We start from the raw sequence: 23,782 nt of genomic DNA, 5'->3' as shown, positions 1-23,782 counted from the left end.
ACCTCGGTTGGTCGATCAGAAATTAACCTGGTTGCGCTAGTTACCCATGGTTGGATCTTAAACCATTTTTCTGTTCCCTCCTGTGGTGGGAAGTTCTCCAGGCTGAGGCAACGGCAAATATTGATCGGGAAAACAGTCGGACAGCTTGGCTATATCTGTAAGAGTGTGAGAAAGGGGGCAGTGCATTTTGAACATCGGCAACATTTCTAACTCCCTAGGCGGGTGGTGCCGTGGCAACCCTTACCCGTATATTTTTCTTTGTCCTCTCCCTACCTAGTAAAAACGTCCAGTTATATTATTTAACGCGTCGTTTCTAGTCAATTTTTTTCTTTTTCCCGTCATTCAGTACCTGTCCAGTTTCTATGTCAGTCCATCCTCCCAGTTGCTATGTTCTAAGGAGGAACAGTCATGTTTAAGTCTACGTCTTTAAAAAACTTTTATTTGTCATAAGGACCATGCTCATATTCCTTTCTTCCCCTTCTCATCGGCGGTTCGGTCGTCGTCCATCTATACATCAGCCAGTGTCCCGACGTGACCTGCAGAAGGGAGGAGAAAGAAGGGATGGGGGGGCCAATATTCAAACCTCATCAGCATGCAGTAATCCGGAAATGTTTTTACCTACCACATACTCGACCTATTTCCACGTAGTGCATTTCCCTACCATCACGGCGTTTAAGCCCTAATGGACCAGACAGGTAAGACAGATAATCATTGACGATCTGCGTATCTACGTGAGTTACTTGGTCGTAACCCCTTTCGATCGGGTACAAGGGTGGCGGTCAGGCGGCATTTCTGTGGTGTCGTTTTTAGGTCTTCTAAAGCACTTTTCCGGCTGCCTATGACACATAGTGTGGCTGCTGAATATCGGGTCCTTTTTAACCTTTAACCTTCATCATACTTTCTCGTTGTTCACAGTAGTAATACATTCAAAACTCATTAATGCAACCGCTACAACTATGCTTTCGTTTTCAAAATACTTTTAATAAAAAGTGTTGACACATAAATACAGGCCTACAACCCGGTGGACTAGCCACGGAGCAGATTGGAACTGTACATAAGGAGAACAAAGCTGGTGGCAGTTCATTGCATAAAGTGCGGCAGTGCAATAAAATCGTATTAAACTCCCCTACAGAGCAAGCATGATGCATGTCAGTAATTCATCTTTAACAAATTCATAAATACATTATCCAATGTTCATTCATTACCTTAAATTACACCAATTCATTTTCCAACTCATAATCGGTACCCACCCTAAGTCAATTCATTGTCCAAGCACATACTCAACATCCTTCATATCTACTTTCATTATCCAAACGTTATATATATCTCGGGGTAAAAAGCTTGCGCAATCAGGGTGCAACAAAGTTCATTAAAAACGTCTCATTTTGTGTCGGCTCCATTTTGGGTGGGGTCAGGCAAGTTCCAGCACAGTCAGAGTATCTCTAGTCTCGCATGGTTGGCCCAGAACTTTCCATTGGCAGTTCAGAAAGTCTCGTGCAATGTGGTTAACAGTCTAACAATATGGACCACGAGTCAAAGAATGGGAAGGGCGGCAACAATTTTCCTACCGGGTCATTCTGGTGTTCCTCCGGAACTGAACAAGCCTGTGCCGTGGCGGCATTTTAGCCATTTCCGATCCGAGTCTGGTGCCGGCAGGAGTAGCACCGATGTCGTGGTTCCCAGCGAAGGGGGCGGGGGCACCCATGCAGAGGGTCGGGGGCCCCCCGGCTCTTATAGAATCTTCAAGGTCGAGGAGAGGCGATATGGAGCGAGTGCCCGTCCTGGGCAGAAGACCGCTTTTTGATGTTGACCCTCTTTAAGCAAAGAGTGTTGGGGTGTCGCTGGAAGCCTCCACCTGGAGGGAGGTGGGGGAGGGTCGTTCGCGCCACCTCCCCCTTCCAGCGACCCCGCGCCGTTCTTTGGCTCCATCGTTTCGACATTGGCCGTGCCAGCCATTGATGATGGGGGGGGGTGGTCGGCGGCTGAGGCAAGACAGCCCCCCCCCCCTCCCTTTTTTTTGACATGTGGCGGGACTACCTCCAACTCTCCAGGGGGGCTTGAAATGTGGCGGGACTGCCTGTACCTATGCAGGCGATGGCATGCGGCGAATTTGGCATGTGGCGGGACTACTTGATTTGCCGCCGTCCTCGCCTTGGCTTCGGCCTTCGACAAAAAGCCGGATCGGGTGAGAGAGAGGGGTGGTCGGTGGCCGAGGCAAGACAGCCCCCTCTCTCCCCGCGGCCTGCAGGGCGGCAGAAGAGAAAAGATGGAGAGGTCCTTGTCATCCTTTGGACCGCCTGCCCAACATCATCTCCTCCTGACCGTGGCCAGGCGAGTCCCTCGTGCCTCCAGGCCTCGCCTTCCGGATGGGCGTAACCGCGGACCTGTTGCACTTCGGGAGCTTCCGGAATGGGGGTAGGTACCTATTGAGTTGTTTCTATTTCATGTGACCGTTATTTGGGCGGGGCGGGCAATGAGGCAGACATGTTGGGAGCAGGAACAGGCAGTGAAGCCTAGCTACCACGTGGCTATGTTCTGCTATCAAATCTTTTCGCCATTTTACATTTCTTATTACGGACTATTTCTAATGTTTCTTATTTTTGGTGAAGTCAAAAGCTCATCAGGGGGTTACTGACTTAGCCTGATTTCTTTTTATTTTTCTTTCTCTTCCTTAGCGTGTTTCGAGCTAAAGCTTTCTGTTAGTAGGGAACGGTGATCACTTCATATTTTTTATGCGTCCTTTTCACTAGGGGGGTGTACATCTGGACGGACCAGACGAGTCCCCTCCAATAAATGGTCCGGGGTGGAACGAGATTATCGATCAAAAGGGGAACATATATTCCTTCATTAGGGTATCATCCTGGACAGACCGAGCGATGTACTTCCACTTACTAGGGTAGCCTCCTGGACGGACCAGTCGGTCTATTTTCTACTAAATGGCCCATGAGTAGAGAGCATATGTCCTCCATAAGGGTAGTCTCCTGGGCGGACCATGCGAGCTACCCCACAATCACCAACCAGTGGGGAGTGGGTAGGACTGACGAATTCACAAAGGGGCATAACCTACCCTTTTCTACTTGCAAAGACAGAATATTTCTATTTCACGTTGTTTGCAAATAGAAAATACCTCAAACGAAACAATTCCTGAGACAACAATGTCCAGGCAACCAACCAACCAATGGGGAGAAAAACAGGCATGACGGATTACAACGGGGACAAATGTCTGCATTACCTGCCCTTCGCTATCCATAAAGGGAACAGAATATTCCTATTCGTCTCTGTTTGTGGACAGGGAAGATCTCAAAGAACAACAATCGATTATTAATCGACTTCAAACAATTCAGTGGGGAGAAAAGTAGGCATGACGAATTACAACGGGGGACAAAAAGTCTGCATTACCTACCCTTCTCTATCTGCAAAGAGGGACGACGTTCCTATTCGCCGCTGTTTGCAAACAGGGAATGTCTCGTTCTCAAAAGAGAACCAATATGTCAAGTAGCCTTCAAAGCTAAATGAACCAATACCAACAATATCAGTATACAAATACCGACTTTCAATACAAACAATCAATCAATCAGGTGGATAGAGCCACCCTACCAATCAGGCGTAAAAACACCCTACTTAATCTTACCCGGACCGGACCATACGGACAGTTCTTCGACTCCCTCCTCCAGCGCCCGATCGTTCTCTTACTCCATGTAGCATTCCTGTGGGATTCCAGTCAGGACAATAGGTCACTCAAGAGAGGTCCGTTCAGAATTGGTGAAGTTCTGTCGATCGGCAGCCGGGCTAGGGCCCTCTCAAGGCAGGTATACTCCGATCATTTTAGACGTTCACTTCTTCGTCTGGATCTCTCTTACCGAACCCTATGTCACTGATGGACCCCGCGTTGGGACGCCAATTGTGGAAAGTGAGCCCATAATTCTATCGATGCCCAGGCTGCTGGCGCAAACCGCCTCTTAGTTCCCATTCTGAATAGTTACCAAATAAAGAGACGGGCGCTGGAAGCAGGAATCAAGAACAGAGTTTTATTTCTCATGAGGAGAGCCAGTCATTTCGGACACGAAACACAGTGTCTTTCGGGAGGTGCTCTAACAAGTGAGCTTGAGACTCTTGCTTTTATACTTTGCAAAACATTTGATGGTACAATCAGGTCAGTATGTCGCAAAAGGAAGACATCCCTATAATCCTCGTGATGATCCTACTCCACATACGTTCACAATGGGGACCCTTGACCTGCTGATAAGAGGGGAGGGCAATCATGCAGCTGAGTGTTTCGTAGGATGTGTGCGCCTGATCATGGCCCAGGGGGTGGGGTGGCTAGGCATACAATAAGGGCAGTAAATGGTATCTCCTGGCTTAGGCGATGGCCTCGGACATGTGTGGTCAGCCGAACTCGGGGGAAGGGGTCATCAAAGGAGTGGTATTCATGCCTGCGTGGACAATCGAGCGTGGAGGGAGGGCTTGTCAATAGAGGGGCATTCAGGGAAGGGAAGGAGGTGCTGGTCAGGCGCGGCCGTGACTCTCAAGGACAGGGCTTTGCGGAAGAAGAGGGTTTATGACTTGCTCATATGAGGAGAAGGAGGGGGTCAGGGTGCGTGCAGGGCCAGAGTCGCGCAGAGAGAGAGAGAGAGAGAGAGAGAGAGAGAGAGAGAGAGAGAGAGAGGGAGAGATCTTATGACCTGTACATGAGAGAACAGGGGCAGTCAGATACAACTGGGGGGGGCTATGTCAGCTGAGGCGAAGGATGCTTCTTCGAGAGGGAAATGGGGAAGGCCTGGGTCAAGCAGGAGGGTTACCTTTTCACATCAGGATCGCGCAGAGGGAAAGGGTTTCATGGTCTATACATGAGAGAGGGGGTGCAAGATACGCGCAGGAGGGAAGCTGGGGATTCCAATGGGTAAAAAGGCCATGGTGCCTAGAATGGCTGCACATATGCATAGGGGTACGGGTTCTTACTGGCAGGGTGATACGGTCAATAACTTAAAGTATCCATGGTGCCCACAGGGAGAGGAGTGGGAAAGGAAGAGAAATGAGTGCTGTCTATGTACATCAGTTTCGTCAGATTTCACAGCTCGCTTGGATTTAGGTAGAGCCCTTAAAAGTGGCTCGAGTGTGAACGTACGTATAGCTAGGGTGGCGTATAAATCTGCTGTCTTCAAATCCAAGCGTCTATGGGATGAGCAGAGGTGGTTAGACCTGCAAGAAGGAGGACGCCATAAAGATCCCAGAAAGTTTTGGAGTGTCTACAAGTGGGGTGTGGATAGTAATTCCGATAAACCACAGAACTGGGTCCCACAGGATAAATGGGTATCCCATTTCAAACCGCAGTTTGCGATGGGAGATGGCCAAGATTCTTCCATAGAGGTGTCTTTTATCCCCTTTTCGGAGGATCCATTCACTTTGAGGGATGTTCAGCTGGCTTTGGATGTCATTGTTCCTGGTAGAGCGCCAGGAATTGACGGTATTCCAGCTGATCTATTCTTACAAGACAAAGATTCTTGTGGCCCATATATATTATTACTGGCAAATGCGGTTGCTAGGGGAGCACCGATTCCCCACTCATGGAAAGGGGCCAAAAGAATCCCAGTTTATAAGAAAGGGGATAAGTCCCAGCCTGGAAATTATCAACCAATTAGTTTGATCGATACTACCCAGAAGATCATTGGTAGGCTTATTTTAAATAAGGTTCAGGTTTGGGAAAGGGATCACAGCATCTTGTCTCATTTGCAGGCTGGCTTTAGAACTTCCGTTAGCACGGTCGATCAGGTCATGCATTTTACTATGTTATACTGGAAGACCGTGCTAATTGGTAATGGCAGCCTTTATGCTGCTTTTATAGATTTAAGGGCAGCATTCGACTTGGTCCCGCGCCAAATGTTGTGGAAAGTACTTAACGATATTGGTATGCCAGGGGACATCTTAATTAGAAAGCTCCACCAGGAGAATTTTGCCCAGATTAGGTGGGGTAGTCCTGGCAATGTCACATCTCAGTTCCCAGTTGAAACAGGTGTGCGCCAAGGTTGTGTCCTGGCTCCAACGTTATTTTCTTTATATATAAATGATGTTGCCAAAATTCTAATTGGTTCTAATGTTGATGCACCTATTCTTGCCGGAGCTAAAATCCCTATTTTAATGTTTGCAGACAATTGTCTCATAGTATCAAAAACCCCGAGCGGGCTACAGAAGGCTTTGTTAATTTTCGAGGACTTCTGTGCCGCTCGTGGTTTGGAAATTAATGTTCTTAAATCCAAGTACATGTCTTTTAATGCGCCTAATGCCAACAGGGGTACTGTATATATGAGTAACGGGCCACTTGAGAAGGTACAGGCATTTAGCTATCTGGGTGTCTGCATCTAACAGGATTTATCCTGGAGACAGCAGATTGATTTGGCCACCCTGAAGCATCACCAGCTCTCAGGAGCATTGAGCCTAGAGCACTCCAGGTCCTTGACAAGGCAGATAACTCCGGTGTTCTCGGTTTATAATGGCAAGGTAGTTAGTTCTACTCTGTATGGTGTGTAAATGTGGGGAAACGAAAAACTAAAGGGGATGACTGTTTCCGAAAACACATTTCTTAGAAAACTAATAAGGTTATCCCAGAGCACCCCATTGAATCCCCTATTTTACGATCTGGGCATAACACCAAAAGCTTTAAACGCATCCTTGCTCCCAATCCTATATTGGCGGCGGATTTGGACTACACCTGATCTGGATACATATAGCAGGGGGCTACTGGACGTAGTTAAAAGTGACGGTTCCCGGAAAGTCAAATGTTTGGGACATATCGGGAATCTTTTAAATGATTTAGGTCTAGGAGAATTGTGGGAATATCCATTGCACGCTAGGTTTCCACCAAAGAAGGTACTTAAAAACTTGTACTGGAACTTGGTGGCTACAAAGGTTTTCAGTACCACCCCTTCACATTCTCTTGTTGGTTTATTTTTAGAAATTAAAGATTGTCCCAAACTTGAGGAATTTTGGGATGTCATCACGAAGCCCCTTGACCGCAAGCTCTACTTTCAGCTAAGAGTGGGAAGCCTACCGGTAAGGGCATTCTCTAATAGATGGACTAGTGGGGGCAAGGTTGCTTGTCCGGCTTGCTCAGATGTTCCCGAAACCATTGGCCATCTTTTGTTTGAGTGCCCAATGTATGCGGCGCCCCGTTGAAAGTGGTTACGACCAATGTGTAGGCTATTGGGAATGAGGAGAGGATTGGTTGCAGTCAGAATTATTTGCACCAGCCCTAATATGTTTGTGTATATAGCGGTGGCAAAATTTCTAGGCTGGGCATGGACGATTAGAGCCCGATTGCTGAAAGTATAATATATTAGGTAACCTTGTAGGCCAAGTATCCTTGTCAACTATTGTGTAATAATATCACCCACATTTTGTATTGGTAATGGAATGATTTTATTTATGTATTTTATGAATTTTTATAATCTGAATTTCAATCTGGTTTTATCTATTGAATTTTATACATGTACTTTTATATATATGGAATATGCTTTTATGACAATCGTCGAATAAAGCTTGCCTGACTTGACTTGACTAGTACTAAATCTCACACCAGCCATACCTCCATACCTCTGGTGGTCTATTTCATTTGATTTACATGTTACAGAAACACTACTAAGCTGAGTTTCCCACACCCACTGTACACTCTTCAATCGAACCATGGGTCGACACCCGGTACCTTTAGGATTTGTGCTGTACTCATAGCAGTAAATGTCATCTTAACAATTGTTAAATTTCAGCTTACACACTGTCAAAACACTTTTCAATCAAAATTACCAGTCTTTTATTTTAATTTGTTTACCGCAGGGTAATTTGCTGTATCATCTCTCTGCCATTCCACCCCATCTATGGTATTCTCACTCACACAATTCACGTGTTACAAACATTCAATATAGAGAACACAGAGCAGCACTTCCTTTTGCCCGGATGTCTGCCCTTTAAACCAGCCGTAAGTTGGCACCCCTTACTTCAATGCCCCGAGACCGAACTTACACCAGTAAGTGTCACATTCTTTTCTAGAATTTAAGTCCGGCCAGATACATTTCGTTGCCAAAGTTTCTAAACATCTAGATGGTTATAATTGTCTACCCTAGATTGATTTACTTTGACAATACTTTCTTCAACGCCTCACATGCTAAACATTGTGTTTTAATTCAATCACAGTTTGTCCCAGTAAGACACATGCTCGACCAATGATCAATATAACGATAGTAGCGTGGTGCATGCGCATAACTCTTTTTCTTCTTTTAGACCTTCACAACTCTATTGAGCACAGATGCATCTTATGATAAATACGCACATAGTGCTCTTATGCAGTGTTCAATTACAACTCAGTAAGTTAGAGGTCCATAGCTACTTTGACTTTTTGATTGCCTACTTCCACTACGAGACTCATCATATGCTTTATGTCACAGTGTTCACCATCTAGTAGTCAACCTTGGCCACGGACATCACCCCCAGCGCTGGAACATACCACTTTTTCCAGGCCAATTCAATCTCGACCTCACAGCATGCTGGCACTGATTAAATAAGTGCTACTGCACCGCTTCTTGTCAACAATTTTATTTATATATCTTCAGGCAGACCAGAACAGGTGAATGATTTATTATTCTTTTTGCCCCTCATACAATGGTTTGAGAGGTTCTCCATTCTAATACTTCTACCATAGAGGAGACTCTTTTCTTCAAGTTGTTCTTAGTAAGTTAAACCTTAAGAGTCATTTCTTTGATTCCTGCACCAATCCTATAACTCTTATAAATCACAACTTCTTCAGAAGTTCAGTCATGTAGAGATGGCTTCTTTCCACAGATATTATATGATTTAGAACATCACTATCTTTCCTGCTCTTATCACCACAGGTGTACTGTGTTTGTAACTTACTTATGTGTTTGATTCATGATAAAAGTTTCATACTGTTAAGAATGGGATATATCTGAAGAGTACACCTACTTTTGAGGCTACCTCACCACATGTGAGACTTCTTTGTTAGTGGAAACAAAATATGTCACACTTATCTTATACATAGATTTCTTCTGTTCACTGACACCTATTTTCTGACAAACAGGCGGTTCTTTTTTATTTCAAGTCCTGAAGAAGACCTGTTGTTGATGTTTTATACTAACACATGACTTCCTTGGATCGAAACGTCGACGGCAAATAAAGGTGCTCCTTACTTATGTCGAGCAGACTATATATCCAAGCAAAATAGGACATCTGCTCCAAAATATATATGTTTTATGCGAACACTGTATTGATTAATTTATTTATTGTATGTTAACCTTTGTAAATGTCTCTCGTATGTTATGTATCACAGTCCTGATGCACTTATATTAAGTTTGTATGTATCTGTTTACTTTTATGTCATATAACAGTCCTGTATGTGCCCTTGAAGTGTTACTATTTGAAGTGGTTCAAGGTATATGATGAATAATATACCATGACTTAATCTCATATCTTGTTTGGTGTCATAGCTTTTCATTAGGTAATAGTTTAATAAATGTATGATTGATTCGTCATATCCCTAGTTCACAGTACTGAATAATTCTTGTAGAAGAAAGAGAAGACTCCCTACAGTAGACAACACATTGTCAATGTACTATGTGTTATCATTTGTGCTGAACCCCTTTAATTTTCATTTATCTGACTTTCAACATAATTCTTCAATAAGCATATACACCTGCCTATTTGATTCATTCATCATTTTCATTAAATTCTATGTCCTTCATACAAAGTATGAGCAATTGAGTTGAGATGTTACAGTTGGATGATTTTAAGATAATTGTCATTGTGTGTCTAAATGAATCCCTTGTTTACACTTTAATTTACTCATCATTTGTCATGTTGCACACATCGCACCACAATTGCAGCCAGTTGTATTTTGTTGGTGGCGCATACTCCCAAACCCACATTTAATACTTGCAAAGACAGCGGCACCCATGAGGAACATCCGAGCATTTGTAGTAGCGTAGTTAAAATTTGTTTACTCAAGAACGAACCACTGATTGCATCCCCTGGATGCCGCTAACATTTGGAGTTTTTGTTTAGAGAACAGGTCTGATAAGCACTTTTTTGTTCAAAACCCTGCGCACTCATTCCAAACAGGCAATCTGTAATGTTTTTGTTTTAGAGGTACGTAAAGCATTACGCTGTTCTTGCTCGTTCATTCAACTGATTTGTCAAAAACAGGCACTTGTTACTTGCAACAGTATTTCATGTTTAGAAGAATAGACCAGAAAATGTGGACCAAAGGTGCTTACAGCTAATTTTATAGTTTGGTACCCAAGTTCATCAAATATTGACCTTCATGGATGGTGCACATCTTAGTTTCTTGGTAAAATGGTCATATTTATAGTATTTTATCCTGCTTCTGGGCAGACTTTCTTCTGGGTGATTCTACTCTGTCCTCTCAACACTATCTATAAAAGAACTTGTCTATTCTGAAACTATCTCTTTATTTCATTTCTACTGATGTAATAGAACCATGGATACTCAACATTTTCTGTTCTCTGAAACTTTTCAAGCACTGTGGTTGAATGGTTTTATAATGTTAACCTGCACACTTTACATAAATGGGTTAATTTATGGTTATCCAATAACAATATGTTTTGGTATTCAGAGTTATGATTGTGTGGTTTTATAGCCTATATATTCATATATTCATGCAAAGCCTAGCGTAGTATTATATGAATAATTGACTTGACGTTAAGCATGGTAGAAGTTTCATGAGTTTTCTCTGACATCACCTAATCATTCAAAGGAACATCTTTTCATGATGACTATGAGAATTTCTAAAAAAATAACATATTTTGTTTTCTCAAGGAGAGAGGAGCATTTTCAACTTTCAGAGAACTTGTCTATTTAGCAACTTACTGAAAATACTCTATACTCCTATAAAGATAACATGTCATTGCGGGAACTTGTTTGCCTGATTTAAGGTTACAGGTGTACAACAAGTGTACAAATCCCTCTCAATGACAGGCCTTTCAGTGCTAATGATTACTAGCCAGGACTGTGTAAGAAGGGAATGGATACAATATGCTTTCAACTTTTATATTGTTTGCTCTTTGTTCATTCATTATAACCAAACTTCATGTATTTTCTATTTTTTGTTTGCATATACTCTATACTGGAACGAGATCTAATAAAACTAGATGAAATGCTAGGACAGATTTCTTGAGCGTACTGTCTTGGGTGAAAAGGTGAAGAGATCTCAAATAACTGTGTCTCTAACAGGTAATTTTACAATCCTACTGTGGACTCCCCGTGGGTAAATTTATTGCTGTTTTGTCGGACCAACACTGTCTGTTGTGCCCGCTTGTGATGGTAAGCTGGTATGCCTGCACTTCCTTTGAGATTTAATATATCTACTGGGTGGGCAGCTGAAACTCTATCATGTACCATTGCCTATGATCCCCATGCCTAAACTGTAGAAGGCTTGATAACCCAGCTTGCCCCATTCTTTATGCTCACCATGTCCTTCTGTATAGTATTCTGACCTTCTTAAATGCCTCAAACGTTTTAACAGGCAGGCTGAATGCAAATAGAAAAACCTTGTGTGTTTCCTTAACAAAGTAGCCTAAAGGGGATCTATCCAACGGCTAATTCTCAGGTGTTCAGGCTATTTACACTAGTCAAAACAGCCTCTAACCCCTCCGTTTTGTGACAAAATCATAAATATTAAATAGAGACTATAGAACCTGACCCTTTTTGCAGGGTTATCCTAAACATTTTACCTTCTTCCTCCTATTTTTTATGACGTGTCTTTGTTGGCTTTATGACTCTGGGCACTCTAGCGCTGCTAACCAGTGCTAAAGCGCATGTCTACATTGTAGTGATGATTGGCTTATCCATGATTGGCATATTTATTTTGCCAGTAAGTCCCTAGTAAAGTGCACCAGGTGTGGCCATGGTCTGTAAATCAAATGCTACTAGTGGGCCTGTAGCACAGAGTATGCCAACCACATGAGTAGCCATGCAAACGTCTCAGGCCTGCCACTGCAGTACCTGAGAGTGCAGTTTTTAAACTGCCTTTTCAACCAGGCAAGGGCACCCACTTCCCTGGCCCAAACCTTCCCATTTTACTAGGTGTAAGTCACCCCTAAGGTAGGCCCAAGGCAGCCCATTGGGTAGGGTGCCCTGTATTTAAAAGGTAGGACATGTACTGTGGTGTTTTACATGTCCTAAAAGTGAAATACTGCTCATTTAGTTTTTCACGTTTACAAGTACTATCTCTCCCGTAGGGTAACATGAGGATTGCCTTGTCATATCTTTTAGTGTAATTTCCCATTGGGAGCAGATGGAGAACTAGAGTTTGGGGTCTCTGAACTCGCAATTAAAAAATACATCTTATTGTAAAGTTGGTTTTTAAATTATGTGTTTGAAAATGCTACTTTTAGAATGTGTTCAATGTGTAACAGCAGTAGTGCACTCAGTTTACTCCTTTCTCTTCTATGAAACAAGCTATTTAAATTCAAAACCAGTTGGTGTGCTAACCTTGAGGTGGTGCTACCCTGCCACCAATTCTGAAAGAAAAAATTACCAATGACAATATGTCTAGGACAAGGTCAGCACTACCCTGTTGCACTCATCCTTGAGTGCTTCCAATTTTACTTCATTAAATACAATGGTATGACAATGTATGACAATTGATCAACTAACAATCTACTAAGTAATAATGTAAAACAATAGTATCAATCATGCAAATAAATGACTCTGTTGTCCAACGACGTTTGATGCTTCTTTTTTATTCAAAGATGCAAGGTGAAACAAGCAATGAATTTCATTGTGCGTAATTCCAATGATTCCCAATGCATTTCGGGTAATAAACTACACCCTTCCTCAGGGAACAATCTATAACAAACATAATCATGTGTCAATTTATGAACATTAGCACAGTGTGCTTAGCCTCATCCAATGGGGGAAGTGGGGATCATATACATGTGCATACTTTTTATATCAACAAAGACCAATTGTAGAAATAATCACAAAGAACAAATCTAAGGATGAAGTGAAATACAAGACAGTCCATAGTCTGGTTAATCACATAGGAAAGATAAGATATATTCGAGTCTCATTGTGGTCAAAACAGCTATTGGTGATGGAGTGAGATTACGTGACTTCCTAGCTAAATTTATGTACAGGGGGTGGTGAATAGACATGCTAAATTAGTACAACACCTGTGCATAAGCGCTTGCTGTGACCTCATTAGTGAGATCATTGTACCTGATCACGCTGAGATGCAACTCATCTAGAGTGCTCTTAAGAATTTCTTAATCGAGTAAAATCTGTGAAGGTATGCTGAGGTTTTAGCCAAACCTTCAATTGTGCAATGAAACAGTAAAGATTACTAGGTGCAGAGTGAAACTCACCCGTCTACCGGTGTTATTAAAATGCGTGCCAACTCGCGAAGAGACAAATGTGTGGCATGTCCTGTAAACAAGAGTGTAAAGGTGTTGCCGATATTTAACATTAAACTATCGGGGCGAGTCCCGTTGCCAAAGTGAATACGGCGTGTGTTCCCACCTGATGCGTGAAAAGGCCAAGACCGGCAGGGCACCAACATTTCATCAAAGTGGCGCTGTTCTAAAGGGGAGAGGCGTGCACAGTTTAGTAAACGCTGGACAACAGAGACATTTATTTGCATGATTGATACTATTGTATTACATTATTACTTAGTAGATGGTTAGTTGATCAATTGTCATACATTGTCATACCGTTGAATTTAATGAAGTAAAATTGGAAGCACTCTAGGATGAGTGCAACAGGGTAGTGCTGACCTTGTCCTAGACAGATTGTCATAGGTAATTTTTACTTTTAGAATGTGGGCATTTTATGGCTTAACCATTCTGTGCCTTTGCCTGTCTGCAGAAGCCACGTCTGGGCAATAGCGGCCCAACCCCTGCCAAAGTGGTGAGGCGGGACGAAGAACGGAGGTGGCGAAGAGGGAGTTCAGGGGACAAAAAAAACTTAACTTAGCTTTTTCTTCTTCTGGGAACAGACTCACAGACTGGACTGCTGCCAATTTTGATGCTGCATGAAAGCAGCCTCAGGATTGGCCTGAGCGTTGGCAACTTGCACTCCCAGGCAGACTGGGAGCCTGTGCAGGCTCTCTCCAACCCCTGCAAAGCAGCAAAGGCTGGAGAGAGTTTAACTGTGCATTGAAGGGAGTGCACTACCACTCCCCCACCAGCAATGCCATACCCCTAAACCTGCCCCCAAGATTCATCAGAATACTGGGGGCATGGCCAAAGGGATTACAATTATATTAAAATGGGTTTTAAACCTGTTTTATTATCGTTTATTGGACATGGTGGCAGGGGCGGTGCTCCCCCACCCTAATTGAGTGGCCACCACTGTGTCTGGGTTGACTGACAGTTGGGATCCTGTGCATTCACTCTAGATAGTCACACAAAGGGAGCTGAGGTGTACCTTGCATATCCTGATGGGCCATCACCAGGCTGATGGGCCTTCCTGTTCTAGAGTTGTGGGAGGAGTTGTCACTGACACCTCAAAATAGCTGTGCCTGTCCTCATACAAAGCTGTCTCCACCCCACTATAATATGTCTGGAGCCAAGTTAGTGAAAGGCAGGGCTTTGTGCATTGCAAAGGGATTCCTTTGAAGTTTGCCTACTTCAACCTAAGAAAGTGGTATAAGTTTTAGACTTTTGACACTCCAAAATCAGAGCACTTCTGGACTGAGGACATTCTGCCAGGAAGAAGAGTTGGATGCTGTAGTAGGGACTGCGACTTTGTCTGTTGCGTTGTTGTGTTTGCTTGCTGCTTCTGTCCTGGGAGTGAAAGGACTGGACTTTGCTTTATTCATCCTGCTTCCAAGATTCTTCAGGGTCTTGTGCGTGCTTGCCTCCTGTTAAGAAGTCTCAGGGCCATCAAAGATTTTACTTTCCAGTCCCTGGGCTCTTCTGCTGGGAGCTCTGACCCGCCAAGGGGTGTGAATTCCAGTTCTGGGCCCTTGGAAGTATAACCTGGTGTGAAAATCCACTCCCAGCACCTGTTTTCTTGATGCAGCACCACAGCGCAGCTAAAGGATTGATACAGAACCTGCGTTGCGACTTAAAAATCACTGCAGCCTGAGTCACAAGCACCATGAAAATGAAGTCCATGGCACCCACTCCGACTCTAACACAGCCCCTGCCTCTGCCAATGCATCGACGCAGCGTGTTTGGATTTTTGGTGCATTGTCCCTCAACAACACCTCTTCATCGGCATTGGCTTGCAGTAAGGAACAGAGGCCGAATGTCTAGAGATCAAATGATCACTTCCCCGCCCAGTAAGTCACCGATTTATCAACTACCCTGACAGTAAGGAACCGACGCATCACCTAACCTGGAAGTAAGTAACGATCGCATCACCTCCCCTGGGAGTAAGGAACCAAAGTATCGCTTTGCTTTTCTGGTGCCTCACCTCCCGGGACCTGTTTTCGTCTTTTAATTTTAATGCATTCAAGTACTTCATGCTAAAAGACACAACACCATAGGTTTCTATGAACTGAACTTATTCAATCGTTGAAAAGTGATATCTTGACTTGTGTATGTTGGATGTTTGCTGTTTTGGTCTCGTTTTATTCATATAAATGTTGGCTATTTACTAAACTGGTGTTGACTTCTTTTGTAGTGTTCTGGCTGTCTTACTGCATGCTTGTATGTACAAATACTTTACACATTGCCTCGGACATAATCCAGGCTGCGCGTGCTCCTTTATCCTGACTAGAGTGAGGGTCCCTACTTGAACAAGGTGCAAACCACTTCCAACCAGAGACCCTATTCCTAACAGAGACATTCCGCATCTTACAAACCACAACTGTTGCTAAACACTACTTACAAAGCGTTGCTGTTCCTGATTTTTCCTTTTGCTCTTGCTTGCAGCTATTAGCTCAATCACAAGGGACACTGTCAATTCTACTACAATGCCTTAAACTCACTTTCTCTGCACCAGTCCTACTACTTCATTGGATGCTCTAAAATAATTATGTTCGCTGTACCCAAGTCACCACGCCTCTGATCAACAAATCCATCCTTGAAGTAGATTTTACATCTCGACTTAATGGAGGGGAAGTGGTCTACTGCTTAAACATATTTACCTTGAACACAGTGCTTTATCAAACTTGTGTCCCATTTCCACTTTGCCTCTGGCCTCTAAGATATGAACACAATGGTGTGCTTTCAACTTCAGTGCTGTTTTACGACCTTTAACTTTCTTTTTCCACTGCAGTCCAGATTTAGAACTAGAAATGGAACTTTGACTACAGTACTGTGGTTATGGGAAGAGTTCTTTAAAGCAGCTCAAATGTGCCTACCACTCTACTTGCTCTACTTGGCCTCAGAACAGCTTTCACCATACAGTGGCTCATGAGATATCATGAGAGAAATTATCCTGTGTCATCAATGTCACTCATTACATAACTTAGTGATTAAAGAGTTTAATCTTTGAGGAACCTCAAAGAGATGTACTATTTCCTTTTTATTCACACTATAATGCTGCCTTTGATGGGGATCCACAGGTTTTTTTATTGTCCTTCCCATTTTTATATACCATCTCACGCAACCTTTTCACTTCCTGTAGCAGGTCAATGTGGCTTTTAAATGAAACAATGGTAACAGCCATATTTGTTAATATTACTGAGGACAATAGGTTCTTTTTATTGAATCATTTTTTATTAGTATTTTTAAAAAAACAATGTTAGAAATGGGGGCCATTAGTTGGCAGTGACTTGCACCCTGTCCAAGTAGGGACCCTTCCTTCTTCTCAGGATAAGGGAGGTACATACCCATGCTCACCCTCAGTTACCTTGCATGAATAGTCAGGCCTATCTCAGAGGCAATGTGGAAAGTGTCTGTACATAACACAAGTTCAAGTTCAACATTTGTATAGCGCACTACTCACCCAGAGGGTCTCAAGGCGCTTCAGGGAGGGAGGTGTTTTACTTATCGAATATTCAAGTTTTTAGTTGCTTTCTGAAGGAGAGGTGGTTCTGTGTAAGGCGGAGGTGGGTGGGGAGAGAGTTCCAGGTCTTTGCCGCTAAGTAGGAGAAGGATCTTCCCCCCATGGTGGATCTGTGGATGCGCGGAATTGCGGCGAGGGCTTGATTGGATGATCGTAGTTGTCGGGAGGGGGTGTAGAAGGATAGACGCGTGTTGAGGCATTTGGGTCCTAGGTCGTTGAGTGCTTTGTGTGCGTGGGTGAGGAGACGGAACGTTATTCTCTTGTTGACAGAGAGCCAATGGAGGTCTTTCAGGTGGCTGGAAATGTGAGCTTGCCGGGGGGATGTCCAATATGAGTCTGGCTGAGGCGTTTCGGATGCGTTGGAGTTTTTTCTGTAGTTTGGCTGTGGTTCCGGCGTAAAGGGTGTTTCCGTAGTCCAGTCGGCTTGTAACTAGTGCGTGGGTGACCGTCGTTCTTGTTTTGGTGGGGATCCAACGGAAGATTTTTTTGAGCATTTGTAGGATGTTAATGCAGGATGATGAGACGGCGTTGGCTTGTCTGGTCATCGAGAGGGAGGAGTCAAGGATGGAGCCCAGGTTACGTGCGTGGTCCGGTGGGTGCGGTTCCGAGGGCCGGTGGCCACTATGAGTCGTCCCAGGCAGAGGGGGATGGCCCTAAGATGAGGACTTCTGTTTTGTCCGAGTTTAGTTTTAAACGGCTGTTCTTCATCCACTCGGCTACTTCTTTCATTCCTTCGTGAAAGTTGGTTTTGGCGGTGTTTGGGTCTTTGGTGAGGGAGAGGATCAGGTGCTGTGTTTGGCTCGGAAGCCGGACTGTGAAGGGTAGAGGGATTTGTTGGATTCGAGGAAGGCGGCGAGCTGACTGTTGACGGCTTTCTCGATGACTTTGGCAGGGAATGGGAGGAGCAAGATGGGGGGGTAGTTCTTAAGTTCAGTTGGGTCTGCCAAGGGTTTCTTCAGAAGGGCGCTGAGTTCGGCATGTTTCCAGTTTTCCGGGAAGGTAGCGGAATTGAGGGAACAGTTGATGACATCGCGGAGATGGGGTGCAATGATGGAGTCTGCTTTGTTGAAAATGTGGTGGGGACATGGGTTGGTTGGCGATCCTGAGTGGATGGAGTTCATCAGGCGGATGGTGTCTTCGGTGGTGATTGGGTTCCAGGCGCAAAGGTTGTTTGAGTGCGGTTTTGGTTCGGAGGTGGGTGGGGTGGACTGGTCTTCGGACTGGTTTTCAAAGCTGTTATGTATTTTGGCGATTTTGTTGTGGAAGAATGACGATAGGGAGTCGCAGAGGTCTTGGGAGGGGGTGATGTCGTTAGTGCCGGCGGAGGGGTTGGAGAATTCTTTGACGATGTTGAATAGTTCCTTGCTGTTTTGGGCATTGTTGTCAAGTCGATCCTTGAAAGCTGATTTCTTGGTGGATCGGATCAGTTGGTGGTGTTTGCGGGTGGTGTTCTTGAAGGTGGCTAGGTTGTCAGTGTTTGGGTTTTTTCTCCAGGTTTTCTCGAGAGTACGACAGAACTTCTTGGATTTCTTGAGGTCATCGTTGAACCAGGGGGCTTTTTTGCCTCCTTGCTTGATTAGATGGTTTTTCAAGGTTGCTAGTTCGTCTGCGCTGTGGGTGATCCATTGTGTGAGGTTGGTGGCTGCTTGGTTAGGGTCCGATGAATTGGCAGGGGGGTTTTGGTGAAGCGATGTGAAGAGCTGGTCGTGGTGATTTTGTTCCAATTTCTTCGGGGAATAGGTTGTGGGGGGTTGTGGGTCGTGGACTTTTTGTAGTTGAAATGAACGCAGCTGTGGTCCGTCCAATGGAGAGCTGTGGTGTGATCGAAGGAGATGTGCTTGCTGGAGGTGAAGATAGGGTCAAGCGTGTGTCCGGCAGAGTGGGTGTGAGTGTCACCGAGTTGTTTGAGTCCGAGATTGGCCAGGTTGTCCAGAAGGGTGGTGGTGTTGTTGTCGTTTTTCTTTTCCAGGTGGAAGTTGAGGTCTCCCAGTAGAATGTAGTTCTCGGATGGGAGGGCATTTGGGCTGATGAAGTCAGTGATGTCTCTGCTGAATTGTGTGCGGGGTCCTGGGGGTCTGTAGATGAGGGTGCCTCTGAGTGTGGTTTTGGGGTCGCTGTGAATCTGGAAGTGAAGGTGGTCGGCGGTAGTGAGGTTATCGTCTGAACTGGTCGTGATGCAGATTGTGTTCTTATGGACAATGGCGATGCCTCCTCCTGTTTGGTTGGTGCGATCTTTTCGGATGATCTTGTAGGTGTCCGGGATGGCTATGGCGATGTCGGGGGCTGATGAGGCCTTCATCCATATTTCTGTGAGGAAGGCGACATCCGGCGATGTAGTGTTGAGTAGGTTCCAGAGTTCGATGGAGTGTCTGTGGACTGAGCGGGTGTTGAGCAGGAGGCACTTTAGGTGGTTAGTGTCCGAGCTCTGTTTGGAGTTTTGGATTTGGTGTGGGTCCTGATGCAGTCGAACTTGCAGGAGTGGCAGGTGAAGGGCCCATGGATGTGTCCTGGGGCGGCTTGGTGGCAGTTTGGGAGTCGGCCAGGGTTAAGTGCTGAGAGGGTTGCGGCACCGTATGTTATGCGGGAGGAAAGGGATTTGCAGGGAGCAGGGGGTCTGGCGCTGGGCGCGGTCCAGGCGCGGACGGGCGTAGACGGGCTTACCTTTGGCGCACCTTAGGCGCACATGGGGCGCGACCACTGAGCGTGAACGCTGCGCGCTGAGGCATCTGTCATATGCGGATAGTGGAGGGGGAAGGGCGAGGGAGGAGCAGCTGGGAGGCGGGAGCGGGGTGGAGATCCGGGCAGGGAGGCACAACACCAACAACAAAATGGCAGCAAGCCAAAAGCTAAACAGGATTGGGGCACAAACAGAAATAACGCGATGCAAATTGCAGTGGCACCGGCACAATCAGGCACAGATGAAAACAACAGGCAGCACAGCACAATTGAAAATATTGTAAAAGCGCACTTTGGCAATCTAGCGATACAATATGATTAAGATAAGCAATTAATTAATCAACAATCAGGCAATCTAGCGCTACGATATAAATTGTATTAATCAATCTGGCAAAAGCAGTTGTGGGAGCAAGGCAGCGGATAGCAGTCTGGCGGTATAGCGCTACGATACCAGGCGGCAGGCAGGGTATGGAGCAGCGTGAGAAGCGACCGCTTCTGAAGGGATCAGGACGGTCACAGCGCTGCTATGGGAGAGTGGAGCTTACAGTATCAGTGGGAGGAAGGAGCAGCTGGGAGGCGGGAGCGGGATGGAGATCCGGGCAGGGAGGCACATCAACAACAACAAAATGGCAGCAAGCCAAGAGCTACACAGGATTGGGGCACAAACAGAACTAACGCGATGCAAATGGCAGTGGCACCGGCACAATCAGGCACAGGTGAAAACAACAGGCATCACAGCACAATTGAAAATATCGTAAAAGCGCACTTTGGCAATCTAGCGCTACGATATGATTAAGATAAGCAATTAATTAATCAACAATCAGGCAATCTAGCACTACGATATAAATTGTATTAATCAATCAGGCAAAAGCAGTTGTGGGAGCAAGGCGAGGTAGCGGATAGCAGTCTGGCGGTAAAGCGCTACGATACCAGGCGTCAGGCAGGGCAGGGAGCAGCATGAGGAGCGACCGCTTCTGAAGGGATCAGGACGGTCACAGCGCTGCTATGGGAGAGCGGAGCTTACAGTATCAGTGGGAGGGAGGAGCAGCTGGGAGGCGGGAGCGGGGTGGAGATCCGGGCAGGGAGGCACAACAACAACAACAAAATGGCAGCAAGCCAAAAGCTAAACAGGATTGGGGCACAAACAGAAATAACGCGATGCAAATGGCAGTGGCACTGGCACAATCAGGCACAGATGAAAACAACAGGCAGCACAGCACAATTGAAAATATCGTAAAAGCGCACTTTGGCAATCTAGCGCTATGATATGATTAAGATAAGCAATTAATTAATCAACAATCAGGCAATCTAGCGCTACAATATAAATTGTATTAATCAATCTGGCAAAAGCAGTTGTGGGAGCAAGGCGAGGTAGCGGATAGCAGTCTGGTGGTAAAACAGTAACACAGTGAAAATAATACAAATGGGCACCACACCAGCTTAGAAAAATAGAATATCTTTAGCTAAACCAAACAAGACCAAAACTATAATACTCCAAACTACAGAACTCAAAACATTACTTTTTAGAAGTTTCAAGCAATTCTGTCCATAGAACTCTATGGATGTGTTGATTTTAAAACAAGTACCTTAGATGCATCAAAATCCACAAATAAAAACAGCTGCAAAGGAGGGAAGCATCAGAAAACACAATTATGTGTTGATTCCTGAATCCCTGGGCAGGCGATGCGTCAGCTCTGCTGCATGCAGGAAAAGTGTTGAGTCGAATCCGGAATATGAGGGGAGGTGATGCATCGTGATCGAAGATGGTCTGTGGGTGATGCAGTAGAAAACTTGCCGCACGGGTGCAATGCATGGAAATAAGGATGTGCTGTCGGTCAGTGCTGCATCGATTTCTTCAGCCGCAGTCCCACAATGAGTTGATTCTTTCAGCTCCATAGCAGGGATTGGGTAGGAGTCAGTGCATGGGTGGCGGACTTCAGAGTCACGGCATGCTGAACTCGGGCTGTGGTGTTATTTTGGCAGCAGGCAGGAGCGGCATAGATTTCTTCGGTCACACAGCGGCGCTGCGTGGAAACTTTTGCTGCAGAGAGGTGCTGCATCAGAAAGACAGGCGCTGGAAGGACTTAGCATACATTTTCAAATCTTAGTAGCTTTTTTGCAACAGGAAGCACCTCCAAGGGCCCAGGACTGGGATTGGTACCACTTGGCAGTTCAGAACTCCCAGCAGTGCAGCTCAGGGATGCGGCAGGTGAAGTGTTTGATGGTCCTGAGACTTCTTAACAGGAGGCAAGCACACACAAGCCCTTGGAGAAACTTCAGCTCAGCTCGTCATGAGCCACAGTTCTCGTGTGCTCATGATGAGCTGAGCTCGGCACGGCCGTTAGAACGCTCACACGTGGGGATAATTCCCCTGCTGTGCTGGGCGTTCTATTGAAACTGGCGTGGCCGTGATGAGCTCAGCTCGTCATGAGCACACGAGAACCGAGACTCATGACGAGCTGAGCTCGTCATGAGCACCGGGGCACTGTGCCCGCCCGCCCTCCCCCCAGCACAGCAGGGGAATCGGGCCAGCAGCGAAGGGTTTAAGGTGCATGTGATAACTCCTCCCACCACTCTAGTTCAGGTAGGCCTATCAGCCTGGTGATGTGCAGTCAACTCTCTTCGTGTGACTGTCTATAGTGAATGCACAAACAGGCCCCTGTCAGGGACAGTTAAACAAGAAACTATTTACTTTCTAAAAGTGACATTTTCAAGCACACAATTTAAAAACCATCTTTACTAAAAGATGGGTTTCTAAATTCTGAGCTCTGAGAACCCAAACACAAAATCTCTATCTGTTCCCAACTGAAAGTTACACTTGTAAAATGTTACAAGGCAGCTCCAATGAGCCCAAAAAGTATATGCAATAGTGAAACATGAAATTGGCTATATTTCACTATAAGGACATGTAAAACACCCCAGTACATGTCCTACATCTCACATACACTGCACCCTGCCCATGGGGGTACCTTGGGCCTACCTGACGGGTATCATACATGTAGTAAAAGGGAAGGTTAGGGCCTGGCAAGAGGGTGCCCTTGCCAGGTCAACATGGCAGTTAATTAAAACTGCACTCACTGACTCTGCAATGACAGGCCTGAGACAAGTTTACACGGCTAGTCATGTGGATGGCGCAACCAGTGCTGCAGGTCCATTTGATTTACAGGCCCTGGGCACACATAGTGCACATTACTACGGACTTACCAGTAAAGCCAGTCATGTATAACCAATCAAAATCCCAATTTATACAGGAAGCACTTGCACTTTAGCTAGCACTAATCAGCAGTGGTAAAGTGCCCAGAGTACATAAACCAGCAAAAACAATGCCCAGCATAACATAAAAAATACAGGAGGTAGAGGCAAAAATACAGGGAAAACCCTGCCAAGGATGGCGGGTCTAACAAAAAACATACAGAAAAGCATGGGGCAACAATCTTATTGTTTGCAGATATTTAGTGTGCATACAAAATTCATGGGTTTCAGTTAATGCAGTTGGTGCCAATTGTCACAGACCAAGTTTGATGTGGCACGGAGACAGGGGATCCTGCCAAAACTGTCTTGAACAGAAGAAGCCAAGCAAGAGGGATCATTTCCAATATCTATCTGCACAGGAAGTGAAATCCGTGGATTCCCCATGACCCATCTGACTAGGAAGTGTCATTCCTGCTGTTCCCATCATTCAACTGAACAGAAAGTGACATTACTCCTCTCCCCTCCAAGGACCTACCTAATGCCTGCCACAGTGTGGACACGCAGTGGACTCACTAGGCAGGCGTACTGCTCACAGCAAAGGAACGCTAAAGCCAAACCTGTCTGTGCCTGAACCACATTCAGTACCAGGAGCCATGGTCTTTCCATTCCCAACTCTACCATGCTTCAACACTCTGCACCCTCAACCCCAACGCTGCTCCACATTCTGCTGCCTTGCCACACAAAGCAACACCAAATCGCATTCTTGTGCACTTCCTGCAGGTTTTCATGCACCTACACACACACACAACAGTCACCGCACTGACAGCACCCAACACCACACTCTTTGACACTCCCACACAACATTGCACATTTGCATGCATGATCCTCAACACCCGGCTCACCAAAGACGCCACATAGATCTGGGACCTGCCATAAG

Source organism: Lissotriton vulgaris, chromosome 1_1 (assembly GCF_964263255.1).
Source record: "Lissotriton vulgaris chromosome 1_1, aLisVul1.2, whole genome shotgun sequence".
Taxonomy (NCBI): domain Eukaryota; kingdom Metazoa; phylum Chordata; class Amphibia; order Caudata; family Salamandridae; genus Lissotriton; species Lissotriton vulgaris.
Note: the sequence above shows the minus strand (reverse complement) of the source record.